General features: G+C 38.3%; 1 long non-coding RNA gene across 1 annotated transcript in view; it reads left to right on the top strand.

Annotated features, from left to right (window-relative positions):
- Positions 1 to 356: 356 nt before the first annotated feature.
- Positions 357 to 6,000, top strand: part of LOC131487236 (uncharacterized) — a 141,019-nt gene continuing 135,375 nt past the window's right edge. Inside the window, exon 1 of the long non-coding RNA XR_009249674.1 lies at positions 357 to 450. This is a non-coding gene — a long non-coding RNA (uncharacterized LOC131487236). The remainder of the gene's footprint in view (positions 451 to 6,000) is intronic.

The following is a 6,000-nucleotide window of genomic DNA, read 5'->3' as shown; positions in this document are numbered from 1 at the left end:
CATGGAATCTCATTTTACTTTCTGACTAATCACAGTGAGCCTGAAGCAATTTATTTTCTTTTACTTAGATAACCTCTGCTCTCAAGACCTCAGCTGCAACATTTCAAAGGGGAGTGGAGAGGAAAGGTTACGGAGGTGCTGTTGTGGGAAGTGTGGTCTTCAGGCCATATGTGAGTCTCAGTCATGGAGAACTCTCGCTTAAAGCAGCCTGCTTGCATGATCTGGCCCCCAGTTCCAATTATGGCTTTTCTTAGTGACTCTCCAGCTCAGTTACATTATCTAATCCCAATGTACTTCCTCTTGACATTCAGGGTTTGATGACTATGTTATCTGGGTCTAAAATGGGAACTCTTGAATTGCCACGTGTACATACTTGTGAGAACAATAGACTACAATATCTGAAATGTTGCAGTCCTGCAAAAATCTATATATTAGTTTCCTTAGGGATGGGTGAGTATTGTCTTCATATTCTTTAATTTTTTTTGTTTTTACATTTGTTTATTTTTGAGAGTCAGAGAGAGACAGAGCACAAATGGGATAGGGGCAGAGAGAGAATGAGACACAGAATCCGAAGCAGACTCCAGGCTCTGAGCTGTCAGCACAGAACCCGATGTGGGGCTCGAACTCACAAACCATGAGATCATGACCTGAGCTGAAGCCAGACGCTTAAATGACTAAGCCACCCAGGAACCCCGGTCTTCATATTCTTAGCCTGTAGTCTGTTGGGTTTCTGTTTATCTGTACTGGGACTTGGACCTCAGCTGTTTGAACTGCTACTTGTGTGTCTAAGTGTCCTAGGAAGAACCTATTGCTTTCCAAGAAAATGATACCTTGAACTATATGGTTTTGATATTCATTATTGTCTTGAATATTTCTTGGTGTTAGATTTCTCATTTGTAAGCCATATACAACAATACCAGCAACGGGGTCAAAATTTGCATACTACATATTGGGAGTACGAAAAATGTAGGTTCTTTGTTTTCCAAATCCAATTTTATCTTGCTCTGGATTCTACAATCTTCCTGCTATCAGAAAAAAGAAGTACTAAACTTTCTCACTAATGATAAATTCATCTCTTCCAGTCTACAATATTCTTTCCAGCTAACTCAGTCTCTTTTGGATAGATATTCAGAGGATTATCCATCGTCTGAACCCTCCAAAAGACCTGTTGCTCTTCACTCAAGTTTTCTGTCTCTACTTTCTTTCCAAGGTACCATCTGGGTGACAGGGGACATTTGTATGTTCTGAAAGACTGACTATCCAAACAGATAATGACCAGACCATATATTAACGATAGAACTCTGAACAACCACCTGCAGCAACTTGCCCAGGAAACCAACTCTTTGTCTACAATAAACAACTCAGGAAATCAGCTTGTTGTAAGTCAGACTTGCAGGAAGCCCCATTGTTCACAATCCACCACAAATGGCCAGGACTTGACTAATAACTGATAGCTTCCTTAATTTTTGTCCTTATTTCAAATTTGGGACCAAATAAAGAAAACCAAATATGTACCACATAGGATGCCTCTTTTCTAGTTAGCCCACCTACCACTTCCCCATGCCAATCATCTCCAATCAGGGGACACCTGAAAGACTTCCCTTTCTGCCACTATAAAGCTTTCCTATTTCTTTGCCTGCTGTTGAGTCTGTGCCAAAGTCCAGGTGGCAGCGGCTAACTCCCTTGCCATAGCAATCTCTGAACAATTAGCATTTGCTTTTCTCATTTAGCTAGTCTTTATTTCCATAGTTCCCATAGCACCAGTGGGGAGCAACCAATCTCATGGCGTCCTTTCTGTAGGCACCCACTGACCTGCCGGGACACAATGGATGTCTCTGGGCATTGTTCTTATTCTAGCTGCCTTTGCCAATAAAGTACCTGTGACTGGTATACCTGTAGTCTATCCACTTGTCATGGTGGGCCCCCCTGACCCTGCATCTAAGTTGGCCTCATCTTGGCCTTCTTGGTGTGAAGATCTTTGAAATCTTAGTGAAATACTCTATCTAGTCCCTGCCTAGGTTGTGGGGCCCATAGTCTCTGCTATAGGGTTTCTCACTACTTGCCTCAGTGACTCTTTCCAGACAAGTTTGGCTCTTAACTGTCAGCTAATTCCCCACAATCCCTAACATGTGTGTCTGTTCCATAAGAGATAAGATGGACAGGGGGAGTTTTCCTGCCCTCTGTCTGCCCAAACACACTATACCACTGTTTTATTCTATTGTGCTGCCATGTTAGAGGGTACCCTGCTAAGCAGTTTCTAAATAGTCAGTGGGCAAGGGTCCCCTTTACTTTGTTGCCCCTTTTACTATCCGGGCTCCTTCCCTGCCTTTACCTTTTCCATTGCTCTCATTCTGAAGCTCAGGTCCAGGAAGGTTGATCTACTACTTTCCTGAGACCCAGGTTATGCTTCTCCCTTCCTTTGTGGTTTGCAAACCTCTTCTCTCCTTTGTACAGTGAGCCTGATAAGATCTTCCCCCTCTGTTATATCCTCATTTTTCCCACCTTGTGAACTTTTTACCTCTAGGTTGTTCATTTACTTCTTTTCCTTGAAGTCAGTAAGACTTATGATTAGCTTTAACAATGGAAGGAGTGCAGAAAGATAAACCAGTCTACAGGTAAGGAAAAAGACACCAGAAAATTGTTTAAAACCTTATCCCATCACCTACCACTTCTGATTACTCCATAGTGTTGAAATAAAGAACTGAGATAAAGTATGAGGAAATACTTTGTGATTATAAAGGGTGGGCAAACAAGAATTGTTGTCATTATTTGAATCAGAATTTGGCTACTCAGTCTTGTCATTAAAAGTAGTTTGTTTCCTTGCTTATCTAAAAGGGGCTCTTTTATTTTTCCTGTTGTTTTTAAGGAGAAAGAGTTCACTTTAAACTTTGATTTTTTTTTCTTCTAAGCTAGTCGGTGGTGTGTTTATACAACTTTTCTTGTCTATTTTTATTTTTCCCAATAAAAACAAGAAATGTGAATTCTAAAGTTTATCCCTTGTTTATCCATTTGGCAGTCGATGGGCATTTGGGCTCTTTCCATAATTTGGCTATTACTGATAGCACCACTATAAACCTTGAGGTGCATATGCCCTCAAGGTTTTTCTATCCTTTGGGTAAATACCTAGAAGTGCAATTGCTGGATAATAGGATAGCTCTATTTTTAATTTTTTGAGGAAACTTCATAGTGTTCTCCAGAGTGGCTGCACCAATCTGCATTCCCACCAGGAGTGCAAAAACGTTTCCTTTTCTCCACCTGCTTGCCAACATATGCTGTTTCCTGAGTTGTTAATTTTAACAATTCTGACAGGTATGAGGTGATATCTCATTGTGGTTTTGTTTTGTTTCTCTGATAATGAGTGATGTTGAGCATCTTTTCATGTGTCTGTTAGTCATCTGGATGTCTTCATTTGAAAACTGTCAATTCATGTTTTTTGCCCATTTCTTCACTGTATTACTTGTTTTTTGGGTATTGATTTTGATAAGTTCCTTATAGATTTTGGACAGTAACCCTTTATCCAATATGTCATTTGAAAATATCTTCTCCCATTCCATCAGTTGCCTTTTAGTTTTGTTAATTGTTTCCTTCACTGTGCCGAAAGTTTTTAATCTTGATTCTCTATTATGGATTCTCTATTCTGTTCCACTGACCTATGTGTCTGTTTTTGTACTAGGACTACACTGTACTGATGATTACAGCTTTGTAATACAGTTTGAAGTCTGGGATTGTGATGCCTTCAGCTTTGGCTTTCTTTTTCAACATTACTTTGGCTATTTGGGGTCTTTTCTGGTTCCATACAAATTTTAGAATTTTTTGTTCTAGCTCTGTGAAGAATGATGGTGTTATTTTGATATGGATTGCAATGGATGCATAGATTGCTTTGGGTAGTATCAACATTTTAACTATTTGTTCTTCCAATCCATGAGCATGGAATATTTTTCCATTTTTTTTGTGTCTTCTTCAGTTGCTTTCATAAGTTTTTTATAGTTTTCAGTGTACAGATCTTTTACCTCTTTGGTTAGGTTTATTACTAAATATTTTATGGTTTTTGGTGCAGTTGTAAATGGGATCAATTCCTTGATTTCTCATTCTGCTGTATTATTGGTGTGTAGAAATGCAACCAATTTCTGCACATTGATTTTATATCCTGTGACTTTGCCGAATTCATGTATCAATTCTAGCAGTTTTGGGGTGGAGTCTTTCAGCTTATGTCATCTGCAAAGAGTGAAAGTTTGACTTGCTGATTTGGATGCCTTTTATTTCTTTTTGTTGTCTGATTGCTGAGGCTAAGACTTCCAACACTATCTTGAACAACAGTAGTGGAGAGTGTACATCCCTGTCATGTTCCTGACCTTAGGAGGAAAGCTCTCAGGTTTTCCCCATTGAGGATGATATTAGCTGTGGGTCTTTCATACATGGCTTTTATCATCCTGAGGTATGTTCCCTCTGTCTCTACTTTCTTAAGCCTTTTTATCAAGAAAGTTTGTCAGATGCTTTTTCTGTATCTATTGAGAGGATCATGTGGTTCTAACGTGTTTCTAGAAGAACCAAGGGAACCCTGAAAACAGTCCTATGTGGAGGTGGTCTGTTTTGATGTTGAATAAAAGCTAAAATTGGTATTTACATAGCACTTTGTAATTCATAAGGTGTTTTTTTTTTCATTTGCTATGTCTCATTGAGCAAATGAAAATCTTAGAGAAAATCTAAGAGAAATATTATTATCATTCCCATTTTATAGATGAAATCAGACTCACACTTATTTGGTTTTATTTTGACTATTACTTTAGCTCACTGTGTTCTTTATTTAGCCAGTTCCTTTACTTTTCAATGCAAGCATTGAGGGAAATGCCAGCTGTGCTCACCTTGACATATAGAGGTTGGGGGAATTTCCAGTTGCATCTTTAAAACCCTTCAGCTTGGGGCAGCTGTGGAGATGAATAATGTTCCTATCATCCTTCATTTTCAAAGCTCACATGTGAAAACTACTTTATAGTCAAAATACGCCACCAATAAAATCTATAAATATGCAATTTGGAAACAATGTTTCTATGGCAATGTATTATTTGCCAGAGCAGTAATTATGGCAGTGCAAATGTGTTAACGGCTGGTTAGAGAAATCACACCTGTTTCTAAGTGGGTTGTAGTTACTCGCTATCTTTTCTTTTCCAAATTTCATTACTCAGAATACATGTTCTTTGAGAATGAATTCATCATTGATGCTTTAATTATTTATTATTTACTGAGTGCATATAATGGGCAAAGGAGGTGATTTTTGTCGGGTTTTGAATGAAAAGAAGAAGCTGGCTTTGGGAACGTGAAGCAGGAAGCTTTGCCAAACACTAGGGCTAGTATGGGAAAAGGAAACATGGAGATGGTTTGTATGAAGCCAGCTAAGAAACTGAGAGAAGTGAATTTTAACTGAAAAGTCATGGGGAAGGAAACTTCTTGCATAATTGGGAGTAGAAAGAAAGGAAGTAGGAAGTACTATGAAGGAAGTATGTTGAAGTAGGAAAAGGAAAAAGAGAATGGCTAAAGCAGATTATGAGAGAGAAAGGGGATACTATGAGGTTATTCAATCATTCATTTGTTGAACTGAAAACCTGTTATGAATCTGGGAACTCTGAGACATTAATGTATTTTGCTGGGGAAACTTATGCTCAGAAAGTTAAGGGAATTCACAGAGATGGTAAATAGTTGACTTTGACTTTGAATCAGAGCCTTCTGATTCTGGGGTCTGCCACACTAATGCTCCTATCTCCACAGGAAGCACTGTTTTTATTATTTTTCTTACAAATTTTTACATTTCCTGAATTGAAAGTTTGAAAAGAAGTAGATATGTGGGGTTCTAGGTGTGGAAGAGACTGAAAACACTAATAAACTTAGTTGGAAGGAAATCATTAGTGAGAATAACTTTCAGGTAATCATTTCAGAATCTATATGTCTATCAAACCATAGCATTATATGTATCACATATATACAATTATATTTATAAGCATTTCT

This window comes from Neofelis nebulosa, chromosome 1 (genome assembly GCF_028018385.1).
Source record: "Neofelis nebulosa isolate mNeoNeb1 chromosome 1, mNeoNeb1.pri, whole genome shotgun sequence".
NCBI lineage: Eukaryota > Metazoa > Chordata > Mammalia > Carnivora > Felidae > Neofelis > Neofelis nebulosa.
The sequence above is the reverse complement of the archived record's forward strand: the minus strand, read 5'-3'. Positions and strand labels throughout refer to the sequence as shown.